Source organism: Narcine bancroftii, chromosome 2 (genome assembly GCF_036971445.1).
Source record: "Narcine bancroftii isolate sNarBan1 chromosome 2, sNarBan1.hap1, whole genome shotgun sequence".
Classification (NCBI taxonomy): domain Eukaryota; kingdom Metazoa; phylum Chordata; class Chondrichthyes; order Torpediniformes; family Narcinidae; genus Narcine; species Narcine bancroftii.
The window spans coordinates 147,495,976-147,514,203 of NC_091470.1; the positions used below are offsets into that span (position 1 = coordinate 147,495,976).

Here is an 18,228-nt window from a genome sequence, read left to right on the forward strand (position 1 = left end):
ACAAAGGTTCTTGTGGTTAAGAGTGAGAAATAAACCAGCACGGTCCCACCATTGACACTGAGTGAGAGGTGTGGGATGCAGGGCGTGGACAAGCACTTACCACAGGTTCTGTGCCTGCCCTTAGGTACTCCCAACAAACTCCAAGTAACAGCAGGTGTTTTCCGGCAATGGCCAGGTCCAAACATCATCGGATTAAAGAGGTACAACCCGTATATTCACCTGGGTCCCCACCAACATTCTGCAGCAGAGACTGGGGTCGTGGGGACTCCCAGCCTTTCCTCTGAACTGGTGGGGCTGAGAACAAGATTATGTCTCTTGAGGGGCTGCAAAGGTCAACAGCTCCCTCACCCAGACAATCTCACCCAGTGGCATCACAAGGGTTGGTATCACTCAGTGTGGTAACTCATGCTGTCACCGCGCCCCCCCCACACCCTCCCCCCCCCCACCATGGACCTCCCCATTCCATACCATACAGAATCCTTAGTAATGTTTTTGTACTAATGCTACTTGTAAATCATAATTCCCGTATATCACAGAATGCAACATTAATAGTAGTGAGATAAACAACGAGCAAAATTAAAATGACACCTTTAAATTATAATACCATACGCCCAGCCTAAATGTATTTACATTTACATAGTTTCATGTGGTTAAAGTGAAAATTCGGTAATAGAATTCAAAATAAAAGCGTTTAAGAACTACGTCAAAATTATGTTGATTTTACCGTTAAATTTTATTGTTACAAGATCCTTCTTTTCTCTTAATTACTACTTCATTCTCAAACAAGTTATTGATCTCGGTTCACAAATACTAATGACCACAATATTGTAGCTAAAACACCAGCAGCAACAAAAACAACAACGCGTGCTGGTGGGTCGGGCAGACGGAACCACGTGATTCGAAGGATCATTGTCTTTGGGTAATAATGACAGCTCTGACTGGAGCCCATTAGAAGGTTCAAAAAGTAAATGAGCATGGAGTTTTAACCTTGTAGGTATATTGATATATGTCAGCTGGGGTTACAGAAAATGTTTCTGTTGTTACAAAATTTTTTTTTTTTTTTTTTAAATCACAGACATTTTGGTGTCACCCGATGCGGTCCGCACCCCCCTAGTGACACTAGTGGCCTCACCTCCATTTACTTCACCACCCCTTTGATCAGAGCCATGAGCATTGTGGGTAACCTACTGGATTATTAATTCAAAGGCTGGCCTAACATTTGTGGTTCAAATCCCACCAGAGTAACCAGAGAATTTAAATTCAGCTAATTAAACAATCTGGAACAGTCAGCTGGTGACTGTGAATACACAGAACTGTATTTGTTTGCTATCTCATTTCAGTAACTTGAGGAACTGAGTTACGGAGAAAGGTTAAACAGGTTAAAACTTTCTTCTCTAGACCATGGAAGGATGAGGGGAGATTTGAGCAATATAAAATTATGAGGGCTATTGATAAATGCAAGCAGGCTTCTTCCACTGAGGTTGGGTGAGAACAAGAACTAGAGGACGTGGGTTAAAGGTGAAAGGGGAAATGTTTAAGTTGAACATTAGGGGGAACTTCACGCAGAGAGCAGTGAGTGTGCGAAATGAGCTGCCAGCTGAATGCAAGCTCAGTTTAGACATTTAAGAAAAATTTGGATAGGTGCATGGTGCTGTGGGTGCTGGTCGATGAGAGAATAACAGTGTGGCGCAGACGAGGTGGGCTATTTCTGTGCTGTGATGTTCTCTGCGCCTAAAGTCCATCAGCGAGGGAAATCTCCCGTTCTCCCCCAGCCTGTTCCGTGTGTGACCTCACACTCGTGGCACAGCTCATTGATTTTGTCTCTGGCGCTAATTCAGAGGGAGTCTTGTTAACTTTGGCACATCCCAGAGACAATTAAAGAAATTAATTTGCGCCACCTGTGCAAATCCAATCCTGACAAAGTTGAGAGATCTCTTAAAAATAAGCTTTATCCACCTTGATCTTTGGCAACATGAATACCCAGGGGAGTTGTTCCATGAAGGAGGAGCAGTGTAACCACACAGAACAAAACACTCAGGCACATGTACTTCATAATGAATTCAATGAACAGGAACTGGCACCACCGTGGGTGGGGCCTTCTCTACTCTCACATTCTATGAGCTTCAATACTCTCCAGGCAGCTCATCACATGATGTACCCTTAAAACGACAAGACCACCGAATAATTACTGTGCATTATCTCTATCAAGACCCAGCAAGGGAAGTTCCCTTTTAAAGAGAGGAGGAGAGGGAACAGTGCCATAGTCGTTAAGTGACAAGACTGTTGATCTAAAAAGAGTTCAAATCCCACAATCACACTGGAGAATTTTAAATTTGTAATTAAATAAATCGGAAATTGAAAGCCAGGATCAACAAATACCACAAACCCACCTGTTTTTTTTTGTCCTCCAGATGGCCTTGACCTGGTTTGAACTTTTGGTGACTCCACACCCACCCAACTGTTAGATTCTCAATTCCTTCTTTCTTTGGGATGGACAAGAAATGCTGGCATTGATGGTTCACATCCCAATAAATGTGGCCTAATTACAAGTGTTGGCCCGATCCAAGAAGTATTTGATCCCACCCTCACACCCGACATACTTCGCTGTCCAATAAGGTCATAGCTGGTCCTTCGTCCCAGGTGCCCCATCCCCATGATGTCTGAAAACCTATTTATCCCAACCTTCAAGATACTCAGCCATGAGCATTGCCAACCCCTGAGGTAAAGAGTTCCCAGTAATGATGATTTCACTTATTGAGCAACTGAAAAGCTTGGACAAGACAAACATTACGACTCAGTGTTAAAAATACATAGACTCTTAGAGTTCAAAGAAACCTGACTAAGTTGGACAAAATAAATGCTTCTTTTAAATCTTATTCGTTGTTCTGCTGATTAAAGAAGGCAGGTGTGATTTATCTTTAGTTTTGTTAGTGATCTATTTATGGTGTGGTCACGGAAGATTCATTAACTTGTAGTTAACATACGTCTGTCATGTTAAAGGTTGAATTTATGGTTTAAAAGCAATCACAGTTTTTCATGGATCCCACCATGAGATATCAGAGTGATTAAAGTATAATTGTGAGATAACTAGAGGACATTTACACACTCCCATCCAAAGAGTTGGGGGATGGGACCCGGGCTATCTGCTGGATTGCAAAAACTGACAGACTTACTGTCCGACAAACAGAAATTATTTTTAGAAATGAGTCTGATGTTTCATCCCTGTTGGCTCAATTTTGAGTTTGTGCTAAAACTTTCCTGATCATTTCATATGGTTGGGTGACTGTCACCACTGGGTGCAGGCGAGGAAAGCCTCAACTTGCACACGGACTTGAAGCCCATCCGTTTGTAGAGGGAAGGTCTTTCAAATAGGTGATCGAGTTAAATAAAGATTTGTGCTTCAGTAACACCTTTGATAGCTGAACAGGGACCAAAAAGAGTTGTACAGCCAGTTAAGTGTTTTTCAAGACACAGATGCTAGAATCTGGAGCAAAAAAAAAAATCACAGAAAGAACTCAGCAGGTCGATCAGCTCTGCAGAAGGAAAGAGAGAGCCAATGTTTCAGGTCATGGGCCTACATCAGGGTGCTAATATACTTCCAATGTGTAGTTATTGTTGTAATGTAGGGAAGCTGACTACTAATTTATAAACAACAAACATGTAAATGGCAATGAGGTATGAAAACAATAAGGTAAATGAGACAATCTGCAGACATTGGGGTCTCGTGCAGTACACAAAAGTGCTGGAGAAACTCGGGTCTGAAATGTTGACTGCCTTTCACTTCCTGTCCATGCTGTGTCACCTGCTAAATTTTCACAGCACTTTTGTGTGCTGCAAATGACTATCTAATTTACTTTTAGACGTTTGAGGAGAAAGAGCTGGAGATGGACTAATCTTCCTATAACTGCGCCAACCAGAGAGGATACCAATCCGCAGCCTTACATTTCCCATTTCCCCCTCATCTCTCGCCCCCACTCCTACGCCCCAAACGTCCAGTATCAAGTTGCTCCAATACGGCTGCCATCTTCACCCACAGGACAACACTTACAAAAATCTCAAAAGGAGGAGAAATCAGAGCCACACACACATATTAATCAACCCCATTTGGTGTGCACATTTCCAGGAGCACTCCATCAGGGCTTTCACACACCACTGAGTGAAGGGTGTCACCACTTTCACTAACAACTCAAGTGCCTGCTTGTCAGCAACTTTCTGGTTGCAACCGGGCAGGTTCTGAGCGAATGTGACAACTCAAACATTGGACTTTTAATGAGGAATAAAAGATGCCAATTTGACCATATTTGTATAAAGAAACAATAAGAGGAAATAAAAAAGGTTTGGATGTCAAAGTCCTGCTGATAATAATGTATTTTTATGGCAGTTATAAATGAAGACACCCTTTTATAAAAAAAGTTACATATTCATAGGGAGTATCAAAAATGTGGTACACCTAGGAGTTTTTCAGACCACTGATGTTTCCTGCTACGATCTGCCATCAGTGCACCATTGAAGTGTGATTGCTCCAAGGTATTTCAGCCAAGTGTCCAAGTCTTCCCATCATTAGTAACCAAATTCCACTGCCATGTTGGGAAGAATCACGCAAATGGAATTTCCATTCTCCACTTAGCACTTGAATCTCTCTACAGCTGAATGAGATTCGACTTTGGAACGAGATGCAAAATCTTTGCACTCTTTGTTTGTGCATCAAGACTTTGAGCTAATCTAATACAACTTATCTGAAGGAAACTGACATTTTATTTAAACAGTTTGGCCAATTAAATTATTATAGATTTTCAGGGCAATTAAAGAATTTTTTTCCCCCTAATGCTTGCAAAAGACCACAGATGCATCACACAAAGGTATCAAGGATAATGTTCAGCCCCTGGGGAAGAAGTGAATTCATCCATTCACCTTTGCCCTGTGACTTGTCATTTCTTTTCTGAACAAAACTCCCATTAAACTCAATTCTGAGATTTTCAATAAACCTTTTTCCTTCTTTGGCTTGGCTTCGCGGACGAAGATTTATGGAGGGGTAATAAACCTTAAGCCCCACAGAAACAACTTTTTATTTTAAAGCAAGTGCTCTGGAATTTCATTATTTGTTGTCAACACTGTGCCTTTTCCAGTGATTGCCATTCTAAATTGTACTTAAAATCATATCTGAAAACAAGACAACTTAGTGAACTACATGACTCAGGACCTAACACTTTCAATCTGTAACACCTTTTGACTGACCCAATTATGGATGCTTAGTTTTGCGAATGATGGGACAGTGCCTTGTAGCAATCCTGAGTGCTGGATTCATGATGATGTTGACAGCTACAAAAGTGAATTGGGTATTTGACATGATCCCACTGCTAGATTTTCTGTTCGGATACGAGTTGAGCGGACTGGTTATTTAATGCTCCAAGTTCTAGTATTGTATCAATTGATTACAAATCTTCATCCCAACTCACTCAATATCCATCACACCGCTCAAACCTGACTCTTTCTCCCCCCCCCCCCCCACCCCAACTTCCCTGTTTCTATCACCAACCTGTTAAGGAAGGAAGTGGACAAAAATGAAAGGGAACACACCTGCTATCATACCTAATTTCAACAATAACAGCCAAAACAATAGCTGGTCCCAGTACTGGTGAGAGATCCAACTTTCACAATTTTAACCAATAATGAAATTCCCAAAGATACACTGAGAAAAATGTGACTTTGCTTGGCCTCAGATGGCATGGAATGGTGAGAAAGAAAGGCAGATTTGTATTTAACCAACACTTTCTGCATCCTTTTCAGTACAACCAAAAGCATTTAATCACAAGTGATATAGTGTTGGACATCTGCTCTGATGCAATCGTGTGGAGCGTGGAAGACAATCTGTGCATAGCGATCTCCTACCATGAGTATTGTGAGAACAAGGAGATAGTTCATTCAGAACTGTGTCAAGTGCTTGGTTCACACCCCAACTGGCACCGATGTCACAACCGAAGGGCAGCACCCTCAAACTGCAATATTCCACTAGGGCGACTCCCCAGAGTGGCTGCACACAGTCATCCAACTTGGGATCTGAACTCACAATCTTCAGATTCAACAAGGGCAGGGATGCTTCTAAAGGAACCACAGGTGACTTTTCTAAAACACACACGCACGTGTCTACACAATTTGAAGTGAGACAATAATTTAATTAGAGTAGAATAAAGAGAGGACCTGAGAAAGAATAGGGCACAATGTAGCTAGAATTACTGAATTTTCATTTTTTTAAAAAAAAGAAATAACCGTCACAATGTGAAAAGAGCTGTAAAGACCAGGAACAAAACTACCAGCACCTGCTCATTGAAGCACATTACCAATTAATTAATAAGTTTTTGTATAGTTAAATTTACCAGAGAGATAGAGTGCAACATGGAACTAATACAGAGGGAAGAGCAGAAACTGGAGGTGAGTGTTTGGAATATAGAAAAACAGTCACACTCAGGGGGATTTGTCAACACTAGTACAGCTTACTGCCTGCTAGGCAGATGAATGTGGATTTTGTTACACAAGTAGGCTGTGTAGCTTGCTCTTGTGACTGAAATAAAATCCAGATTCCACAAGCGTGTGTTTGTATGTCCAATATTCTCATTTATTTTTACACAAAGGGTAAAATAATTCCCCAACTGGGTGAACTGCTATATTGAGCCATGCATTTTTATTTCCCTTTCTTGTTCAATTAATTTTTTTCTAAACAGTAAAGAATCAGAAGATCAAATTGATGACCCTTATATGAAACCTGCATACCTAGAATAAATATAGCCCTGACAAACCAGAACAGTCCAGAAAAAACAGCCGTGTTACCTTATTTTCCCAATCATGTGACAATATTTACACATATACAATGGAACCTTTTTTTGGTGTAAAGCACAGTGCAAAGCATCCCATCACCAAAAAAGTTTACATCAAAAACTTCAGCCAGCAGGACTTACTGATGGTTGTTAATTAATGTCTCAAGGTACAGACACAGTGGCGAGGCTCGGTCCTTGCCGAGCTATCCGATCAGGATGAGATTGGGAAGACCGAGCATCCCACGCTTCAGTCCAGCAAGCATGGAGCAAACAAAAGACAGCTCGCATGAGATTCCTTGTCTCAATCCAGTTTTGCTGTTTTCAGATGGAGGCCTGGGATGGCCTCAGGATTATTGACTATAGTTCACAATGTTGGACTGCAAGAATGACTCTGCCTTTGTTTGGGAAGTTGAGCACTTGCATTAATTGCCTTTCCAGAGCAAAGTTTGCAACCATCCTACAGACAGAGCAAGGTAGAAATTTGGAACTCTCTTTTGCCAAAAAGCAATTAACTCAAGAACCAAAGCTAACTTTAAACCAAATATTGATGGGCTCTTTGTTACTAAAAATCTATCAGGGATAATAGAGGAAAAGTCAGGTTGTAAACTTAGATTTGCCATAATCTTCTAAGTGGCAGAATCTGCTCAAGTGGGCTGACACCTCTTCTTGCCTTCCCATCCTATACATCTCTGCTTCATTGCTTCTTTGGGCTGCAATCTGGATTTGAAACTGGCCTCAAATTTTTTTTGTAACGAAGTAAAAGCTGAGTACCTGATCTGGAGAGAATGCTTCTTAAAAATATGAAGTTAAGAAAAAAATGAGTGCAAAAACAGCTTGGACACTATGACCACAGGCAGTGGTTTCCAATATGATTATAACAAATGTTCCAACATGTTTTATGATAGAAACAAAGACTGCACATTGCACTTTAATGTTATTAAAGTCTGCTATCTTGACTCTAACTATTAGAACATAGATAAATGTTCAAAGCATTTAAAAGTTGTCTTTCAATTCATTTTTATCTGATTAAATTTCAGAATCACCAGAATGAGAAATATCATCTCAGTACCAGAAGAATTGATACACACACATTGGCTCTTTTTGGGGTGGGTGTGTGTGTGTGTAATTGATTTATAACTTTGAGAAACTGAAACCTTTTATTTTTGTTCACTAGTTGCAGCGGCTGTAATCAGCATTTAAATGCACAAGTGGATATTTACACAAATATGTTCCTCCACAAGGTCGGCTTTTGCATTTAACATTTTGGATTTCAGAAGACTTCATTTCAGATTTTTTTTTGCTGCATTATTCTCATGCACCACAAACACCATGCACTGCTGCTGTCACCCAGTGTCGCTTCGCTTCCACTCAGCTTGCAGCTGACCAACCTTCCTTCACTAATTCTTTAAAAAAAGGAATTGAATCATTGCACCCCCCCCTCCCCACTGAGTATTATATGTCTCAATCCTAATAGTCCCACACAGGTTAAAGAATCGACATCTCACAGACAGACTTTGACCATAAATGGTTGGTAATTTCACAAATCAACCATTGCTCCAAGCCAGAACTCAACAGCGGGAATTGTGATATTTAGATTTTAATTTTGTCCATCTAAATCATTTCACTCATTCTGCCCCACACTTTCCTTGAAGGCTTTGATAATAATCAAATATAGAACTGAAAATTTGAGGTTTTTTTTTGCATTTAGTATTTTGTAAGTTTTTTTTAAATTGCTTTTTCAAGAATGTTATTTTTTTAAATGTTCATTAATTAGAATATGCCTTTACTAACACAATGCACAATTTCATTTAAAACTGGTTTTTTTAATCTTCTTGATTAAAATAAGTCAGGGTACCTCAAGACAGAAGTAATCCAGAATCATTTAAATGCTACAACATAACCAGTGGCTTTAAAACACAAGCAAATCCGAACCAACAACAGCAGCAAAGTAACAAAGGGGTTGATATTTCGAGGGAAGGTCACGGGGATGTTTAAATAAGCGAGTGCAAAGTTTGGGAAACCTTTCCTCTTCCACATCAACTGACAAGTAAAACACCAAAGTCTGTAGACACGGTGGTGAACCTTTATCTTTGCTCCATAAAGTACACTGTTAGACCTGCTGAGTTTCTCCAGTTATTGGGTTGACTGGCAGTTGTCAATCAAATGGAACCATTTCAGAAGCTTTCAGATGCAATGTCTCCCACCGAAATCAACAGCCTGCTCTCCTGAAGATTCACCTTGAGCAGTGGCAGGATTACTCTAGTGACGCTTCCTCATTCCTTTACCACTTATTAAGAATGATAATTAGCTCCAAAAGGGCAACTTTCTCAGTGCTTATATATACATTAAGGACACATGCTGGAAAAAGTTGACAATAGTGACCAAGGGTAACGGGGGGGAGGGTGGGATTCTAACTTTCCCCTTTGAAGGGACCAATACATTCGGACCACTAGCACGGCATACGATCCCACACAGAGGAAAAATGCATCAGGTTTTTCTCCCCGTTGCGAGCAGAATGAAAAAATGAACAATGCACAAGTTTTGTTTAAATATGTAAATCATAAGATACGAGCACAGAGTGAACACGGTGTCGAAAGGAGCCAGTGGGTTTCTTTTTTTTTTAAATACTGTGATTCCATCTTGGGCTGCAGGGTTCCTTCCCCAACAATTGACTGGCGTTTGGAAGTCAGTGCGAGGAGTTTAAATTAACTAACCATTTTGCTCTGGTGCTCCAGATGATTTAAAGCAGTGTCGAGAAATATTACCATAATATCAATACCACATACAGACCAGTTGAGATGAATAATTACACAAACTTAAAGCAGGAGGAACAGAATCCTTTTCTCTGAGAGTTTGATTCCAATAATAAGTCAGGATAATGGTAGTCTGCAGATATTTTGAGCCACCCATCTCCAACCTGGTGGCTTTTTTTTGGGGGGTACCTTGAACAACTTGTCCATTCTAATTGCTCGAAGCTGTGATCCATTCCAAAACCGTGCTTTCAAGTCTAAATTTCTGTTTCAATAAATAATTGCAAACATCTCACAAAAGTGCACATCCTAGACAAGAAAACCCCTGCTTCTGTTGCGAATATGGTCAGGATAAATCAATTGATATTAAACTGGGTTAAATTTGGAACTGTTCAGTGAATCTGAAATAGCCTGAGAACACACCCTCAAAGTATACATGTTGGGGACTGGTTTGAACAGTCCCCCCCCCCCCCAAAGAGTATTTTCTGCTTTCTGTCGGAGTATCTTTGCAATCAGGTTAATATTTGCACAATGTTTTAAATTATGTCACCAGATAAAACATCAAGATGACATTGACTTTGCTCAAAGAGGGAAAAAGGTCATTACTTATGTGAGCTATCGCTTGAAAAAGACAATAAACCTCCACGGTCGCTATGGATATGACATATTTGGTAGCTAAACAACATAATAATCAGGCAAGATGGGAAATGCAGCCTTAATGCTTTATGTATTTTGAAAAGCTCATCAAATTTGGCGTTGTAAATTCGATCAGTTTATGTATCCATGGAAACCTGGGCAGATTATTATCAGTAGAATTAATGTATGATAAATTAAACAAGGCATTTTAAGGGAAAGATGCTCGAGTGTAACTTGATTATAAAGTTGTTCTTAAACAATCTCAACATTAAACTTTGGGAAAAGTCATGCCCATTTCAGGGAAAATTCTTTCCTTGAATGAACGTAGCGACATGGTCTCCCCTCACCCCCCCCCCCCCCAAAAAAAGCTCAGCAAAGTACGAAAGGTCTTTTAAAAAATGCCCAATTACACGGGGCGCCTCGTCAAAGCCACGCGCTTCTTCTACACGAGAGGGATTCCATGCAGACGCATCCAGGGGTCACACGCAGGATACAGAGAGGGGCTGAGGGACGAGGGGAAGGGGCGCACGGAGCGCTGGACGGGCATTCCGTCGCTGCCGGAGGTTGGCGTGTCCGCAGTCGCCTTCCTTCACCGATTGATCGCTCCGACACCTGTTCTAATCCGCAGGAAGGGGACCAAAAATGGATCGTTTTCGCTTTCTCCTTCCTCAATGTGTCCCATTTTTCCTCAGAGCCTGACGCAAAGTGCAAACCGCGCTGCCCATTCTAAAAAAAAATGCCTTTGCAAAAAAATAACCTGGCTTTCTCCGATATCACCCCCCCCCACCCCCTTCTAGCGTGGAGCAAGCACCAAATAATCTCAACCCTCGAAGGTCCTTAGGATCCTTCGCACGAAACTTTGCGAGTGGCTCTCAGCCGCCCCCCCCCCACAAAAAGCAAGTGATCTTCATGTTACACGGGTCCTGTAACCGGGGTGGGACGTTGAACTTGCACCGAGGAGGCAATGAACCCTGATTCAAAGGTGAATCAAACCCCGCTTATGAGAATGCATCTGGCTGATCCCGGCACGATCACGCCTTTTAACACATCGCACAGTTTGCCAAGCCCGCTCTCACGGAACTTGCCCAAAATGTTGAGCCCACCGTCGGGGGGATTCCCGTGGTTTCACCCACCCTCGGCACTTTCACACCTTGACGACATCCAGCACCTCAAACACAGCTCCCAAACAATTCGAGGACCCTTCTCCCCTCCAGCTCCCCTTGTCACACAACTCTGGGCTGATTCTGCAATGAAATCCCAACCTCACGGACAGTGATAACGTTGGCCCCCGGGTTCATAACAGCAAAACGCCTCAACAATTCGGGGAATGAACACCTTCACCATTCAACTCAACCTCGTCGAGCAACTGCGTGTACCCCCATAGTCAGGAGGAGAGAGATTAAGGCAAGACGAAATTAAAAGTCAGGGCGATGAGGAGGGAGGGGGGGGGGGGGAGGCACTTGCTCTCCCCAAGTTTGCAAAAGCTCAGGGGTAATTGTGAAGCAGTTATTGAGCTCGAGGCTTAAAACAAAATAAAAGACAACTTAACGCACTGGTGGCGCACACGGACGGACGGACGGACAGACGGAGACACAGGCTGCAACAGTGAGAGACACCCTTCGCCCTCTCTCACCTCTCCCCATTGTCAGGGGTTCCACTTCAAACAATTCATTGACTGGGGGGGGGGGGGAAGGGGAGACTGAAATCCTACCTGCACTTGGGCTGCTTTCGGCGACTTTCGAAATGTGTGTGTTAGGATGGATAGGAGCTTTTTTTGGAGCATGCGCGTTGAACTTGGTTGGGTTTTTTTTCCGTATTATTGAATTTTGTCGATTTCTCCAACTCCGCGCTGGCAGCTGGCAAATCCCGGACTGGATCAGCTCGGAACGCGGAGCGGCTCCCTCTCCCCGGGACTCCCCCCGCCGCCTCCCATTGGACACTGCGCGTCGTCATGGAGATGGAACACTGGGACAGCGAAGGGGAGGCGTCAGGATGGAACTCCCGCGCAGGCTGTCGCCTTTGAATTCACGCAGGAAGCAAGCACACCAGGATCTGCCAGTTTAAAAAAAACGTTAGATGTGACTCCTGACAAAGTCTTGCTAACTTTTTTTAAATCTGCATTTTTAACTTCTGCTTCATTTTCACCTGTGAATCTTGCAACGTGTGGCTTCAGGTCCCTCACCCCAGTTATTGGTCAAGGTTAGCCCCAGTGGAGATGTCCAGAACCTTGGATGCGATTCCAGAAGAAGGGGATCACTTCCTTAAAACAGGACTTCTTCTCCAAGGAATTTGTGTATCTCTGCGAGTGATCTGCGGAGACCTGCTGATGCTGCGTAATTGATTGCATTCAAGGTCAAGATGGCAGATATTTTTGGTCAATAGGAACAGAGAAATAGGAAAGCTGTTCAAGAACAGTTTTTTTCTTCAATGGCCATCAGGCTCTTGAACCTCTCCTTTCTACCCCAACTGTATCCCAGAGTTGTAAAAAGACCTGCCTGCACTATTAAAACATCATTTTTTCTCTTTTTTTGGAATATTCTATTTATAATTTTTCCAAACTCATACAAGTTCAATAATTCACAATACAACAATCACAATTATCAAGTATATTTACACTCTCTACTGAGTCTGGTTTTATCCCTCCCTTCACCCACACCTAAGGAAAGGAATACATTAACCACTTAAATAAAGGACAACACACATAAAATGGCAAAGACACTTGTTCCAAAAAAAGACTCCACCCATGAAGGATAAAAAAAAGGAAAAACATATTAACCATAGGGTCTGCCAGAGCTCAACGCCCATCTTTCAGGTCTCTTACACAAGAAAGTCTACAGATGCTGGAGTGCAATGCACAAAAGTGCTGGAAAAACACAGCAGGTCGCGCAGCATCGAAGGGAAGTTAAAGGTAATCAACGTTTCGGGCCTGAGCCTTTGGCCAGGAACCTGGAAAAAATAGAAGCCTGAATAAAAGAGGGAAGGGGAGGAGCACAGGTACGAGGTGGGTGTAGGTGGGTGGGTAAAAGAGAGAAGCTGATGAGTGATGGGGAGGAAAATTGCTCTCCAATGATAGGAGTCAGGAGCTAGAGAAAAGGAGACAGAGAGGAAGGGAGAGTGGGAGACGGGGGTGGTGGAGTTCATGGAAATCGGAGGTCAATGCTGTCTGGCTGCAGAGTTCCAAGTCAGAATACGAGTGTCCCTCCAATTTGCAGGTGGTCTCCATTGGCAGTGGATGAGGCCACAGTACAGGCAGATCAATGTGGCATTGGTGTGTGGAATTGAAATGGTTGGCCACTGGGAGGTCCATGCAATTGCAGTAAATCAAGAGAAGATGCTTGGCGAGACGACCTCCCTGTCTGTGTCCAGTTTCCCTGACGTGGAGGCAGTCACATCGGGAGCACCGGATGCAGTTGATGTCTCCCCGCCCTGCACATTCACAGGTGAGGTGTTACTTCAAATGCAAGGACTGTTTGGGGCCACGAATAGAGGTGAGGGAGGAAGGGTGAGGGCAAGTGTAGTATTGCTTGCGGTCATCGGGGTAGATACTGAAGGAGGGGAGAATGAATGAAGAAGTCATAGAGGGAGCAGTCCCTGCTGAAAGCAGAGATGGGGGGAGGGGATAATGAGTCTTGGATCACATTGTAGGTAGCGGAAATTGCAGAGGTTGATATGTTGGACTTGCAGGCTGGTGGGATGGTAGGGAAGGACAAGAAGAATCCTGTCTTGTTACATCTGAGTAAGGGCAAAGGGACCAGGGCAGATGTGCAGGAAATAGTGGAAATATAGATGAGGGCTGAGTTGATGGCAGTAGAGGGGATGCTACATTTTTTGAAGGAGGACATCTCAGATGTTCTGGAATGGGAGACCTCATCTTGGGAGCAAATGCAACAGAGATTGAAGAATTGAGAGAAAGGAACAGAATCTTGACAGGGGACGTGGTGTGAAGAGGTGCAGTCAAGGTAGCTGTGAGAGTTGGGTTTATAAAAGATGTCTGTAAAAGATATTTGTTTTCTGAGATGGAGACATAGAACATAGAACAATACAGCACAGTACAGGCCCTTCAGCCTTTGATGGTGTGCCGACTCATGTATCTCTTTCTAAAAAAAGTACCAAACCCTCCCTACCCCATAACCCTCTATCTTTCTTCCATCCATGTGCCAGTCGAAGAGTCTCTTAAATGTCTCCAATGTTTCAGCCTCCACCACCATCCCTGGCAAGGCATTCCAGGCACCCACAACTCTCTATCTAAAAAATTTGCCCGTAAAACTTCCTCCCTCCACTTTGTACAGATGTCCTCTGGTATTTGTTGATTGTGTCCTTTGAAACAGGTGCTGACTGTCCATCCTATCTGAGATCGAGAAAAGAGAGAGCATTGCCCAGAGATGGACCAAATGAATTTAAGGTTGGCTTGAAAGTTAGCAGCAAAATGGATAAGGCTGACAAGCTCATCATGGGTACAGGAGGCGGCACCAATGTTGTCGTCACTGCAGAAGAGAAAGAGTTGAGGAGCATTGCCTGTATAGGTTTTTAGCATGGATTGCTACTCATGGCTATCCCTTTTGAACTGGAGAAAGTGGGGATGAGTCAAAGAAGAAGTTCTGCCAGGCAGACATGGTGGAGGGGGTCTGGTAGGGTCTGTTATAAAAGAAAAATGAAGAGCCTTGAGATGTTCTTTATTGGGGATGGAGGTGTATCGGGATTGCACGTCCAAAATGAAAATGAGGCAGTTGAGTTCAAGGAACTGGAAGTTGTTGAAGTGATGGAGGGCATGCGAGGTATCACAGATGTGGGTGAGGAGGGACTGGATCAAGGGGGACAAAACAGAGTCAAGTAAGATGACACCAATTCAGTGGGACAGGAGCATGTGGACACTATTGGTAGGCTGGGACAATTGGGTTTGTGGATCTGGTAGAATCAACCTGTGAGGGACTGGAAAACAATGAGATTAGAGGCTGTAGGAGGGAGATGGCCGGAAATGAGGTCAGTGGTGGTGCAGAAGACAGTGGACTAATGTTTCTTGGTGAGGTCCTGTTCAAGGGAAAAGTAAATGGAGGTGTCTGAAAACTGTCAGCAAGGTAGAAATCAGTGGACATTTTTCTTGTGCAAACTGTAACTGTGAATGCAGGTAGTCCCCGACTTACAACCTATGTGACTTTCAGCCATCTGAACATACCACCGAGGAAAAAAAAAGTAAATATCAAAATTACGCTTTTGGGGTGAAAGTAGGGACCTATCTATGGAAAATAGCACCTTTGGCAGAAGTGGCTGCCTTTCACGAGAGCTGGCCTTGGTGGCTGCCATGTTGCATTTGACAAACGATAAAACGGATACAGTAAATTTCCGACTGATGTCCATTTCAAGACATGAAAAGTTGGGCAGAATGGAACCCGAAGTTGAGGACTACCTGTGTTTATTATTGATCTATCTTTCATATTTATAATCTCTTTCTCTACTGGAGTAAGTTAACATGTACTGCTATAGTTCTTTTTTAGACAAAAGTAAGAATTTTGGTGCATTTGTACAGGGTACTCTTGTATATGACAATAATCTCATTCTCATCAATAGCTGTCAGGGAAGTGGAATGCAGGCCAAGATCAGATCAACCATGATCTTATTGAGTGGAGGAGCAGTCTCCAGGGGCTTTGCGGCTGCTCCTGCTCATGTGTTAATGTTAGGTGCTAAACCAAGGCCCTGTCTGCACTCCCTGGATGATTATAAAACATTTGAGAATGAGCAAGGGAGCCTTCATCTCTGTCCTGTCCAAAATGCTCCATCAACCTCACTAACACCAGTTATAACCACATTGCTGTTTGCGGCAGATACATATGTGCATCTCAGCTGCCGAGCTTCTGCACAACTGAAATGAATTCCATTCAAAATCACTTCTCTGACTATTGAGCACCTTGGAGCAAGGAATTGTAGATATTCATCTATCCCTTCTTTGCATCTTTAACCTTTTATCCTCTGCCGGGCTGTTTACTGCCAGGATTCTTTGGAGCAGAGGGAAGTTCTGAGTGTTAAATGCAAATGATGAGGCAGCTGATTGCTCTGTGGAGTTCGATACAGGCTGTACGGAGTGTTGTAGTAGCTCAGCTGTGGCTGAGTTAACCAATGGGAGGAGGCTGCTGTCAGAACCGAACCCTATATCGATGGTTACCCTGCATCATACTGTATATAGTCATGTAATCATTGATACCGTGTAATAGTCGACCTCCCCTCTTCCTTTTAAGATCCAAAAATTGGGTGTTTAGTATGAACTGTGTAAAAGTCAACCTCCCCCTCCCTATTTGTGGCCCCGGCCACCCGCCAATTCAAGCTCCCGACTGCGGATCATTCAAGCTCCTAATTTTGAACCCTTAATCCGACCGCCCGCCCATCCAAGCTCCCAATTCCCCGAGCGCAGACTTACCACTCGGACCTGGCCATCTGAGCTCCCGATGCCTTGAACGACACAGGTGCTAACCAAGGCTAAAAGCTTGACCCATGTAAAAGTCGATCCCCCCCCACCCAATTTTGGCCCAAAAATAGTTGATGATTGTACGAGTATGTATGGTATACCCTTACCACCAACTGGCCTCTGTCGCTGTCTCCACCCTGTCCTCTCTCCACTGACTCAATCTGCCAATCAACCCCTCCTCACCTATCACTTGCCAGCTTTTGCCAGTACTTTATATTGGCAATCTCCCCTCTACGATTTCAGTCCAGATAAAGGGTTTCAACTGAAAAAAAAAACAGATTTGGACGAGCTTGAGACACAAAAGACTCCAGTTGCTGAAATCTTGAGCAAAGAAACAGGTAGCATCTGTGAAGGGAAATGGACTGTTGATGTTTCAGGTCAAGATCCTTCATCTCGAGCGAAAGAGGAGAGGGGAGATAACCAGTATAAAGACATGAGGAGGAGGTGAGGTGGTGCAATAGTTTGCAACTGATAGATGGTTCAGGCAAGAAAGGAAGATGAGTCACCCTGGTGGCTCCTATCCTTTCCCACCTGCCCACTATTCCTGTCCAATGATACCACGCTTCACCTTCCCTTCAATAATCTGCAGTCCTTTGTTGCCTCCTGTAGTGTGGATTGTGAAGGGTCATGTGACCTCTCTGGCTGGAAACTAGTCGAACATCACCTCACCTGCCAATCTATGTCAAGCCCCGCCCACTGGTCAGCACACATCTGATCATTGGCCCCTTTAATTGCCTCATCGATATCTGGGCCAGACTCTCCAGTTGATATAAAGCCCACCATGTGTGGAACGTTCATCTCTTTCTCTTCCTAGCTCCACTCCAGGTTGGAAACCGTGGGCGATGGTAGAGAGTCATAGGTAAGGTGTGCGCTGACAACGGGTTTGGATTTGTGTACTTTGGGTCTAGAAATCACTGTCCCTAGTTAAGAACCATGCCTGCGGATATCATGTGCTGTAACTTGATTATAAAGCTTTCTATCTCTTAGGGCTTGCGAGTGTGTCTTATTATCCAGTGTGTGCATGTGCGCGTGTGTTATTCGTGTTGTGACTCCCTTACGGGTGTAAATAAAATCCACTGTTCAACCAGCCTGTGTTCACAGTCGTTGTTCTTAGGACTTGTCGAACTCATTTCTTCACACACACCTGCACATCACTTCCTGGCCTCTGTCGCAATCTCCACCCTGCCCTCTCTCCACTGACTCAATCTGCCAATCCTCCTACTGCCCCTTACTTTGTATTGGCTATCTTCCCTCTAAACTTTCAGACTAGATGAAGGGTTTTGACCAAAAACCTCGACTGTTCATTTTCCTACATGAATGCTGCCTGACCCACTGAATTCCTTCAGAAGTTTATCTCACTGGAGTACAGAAGGAGAAGGGGGGACCTCCTAGAGGCATTTCAAATACTGAAAGGCCTGGACCGAGTAGATGTGGCAAGGATGTTTCCCATGGTAGGGCAGGAGAGCATAGCTTCAGGATATAAGGGCGTCAATTTAAAACAGAGATGCGGAAAAATTTCTTTAGTCAGAGGGTCGTGAGTCTGTGGAACTTGTGGAAACAAGGTCACTGAGTG

General features: G+C 43.4%; 1 protein-coding gene across 4 annotated transcripts in view; it reads right to left on the bottom strand.

Moving 5' to 3' along the window:
* Positions 1–12,206, bottom strand: part of casz1 (castor zinc finger 1) — a 360,461-nt gene extending 348,255 nt beyond the window's left edge. For all 4 annotated transcript variants that reach the window (XM_069918493.1, XM_069918491.1, XM_069918492.1 and 1 more), the window contains exon 1: positions 11,910–12,206. The gene's annotated coding sequence lies outside the window, so the exon portion shown is untranslated. The remainder of the gene's footprint in view (positions 1–11,909) is intronic.
* Between the last annotated feature and the right edge of the window lie 6,022 nt (positions 12,207–18,228).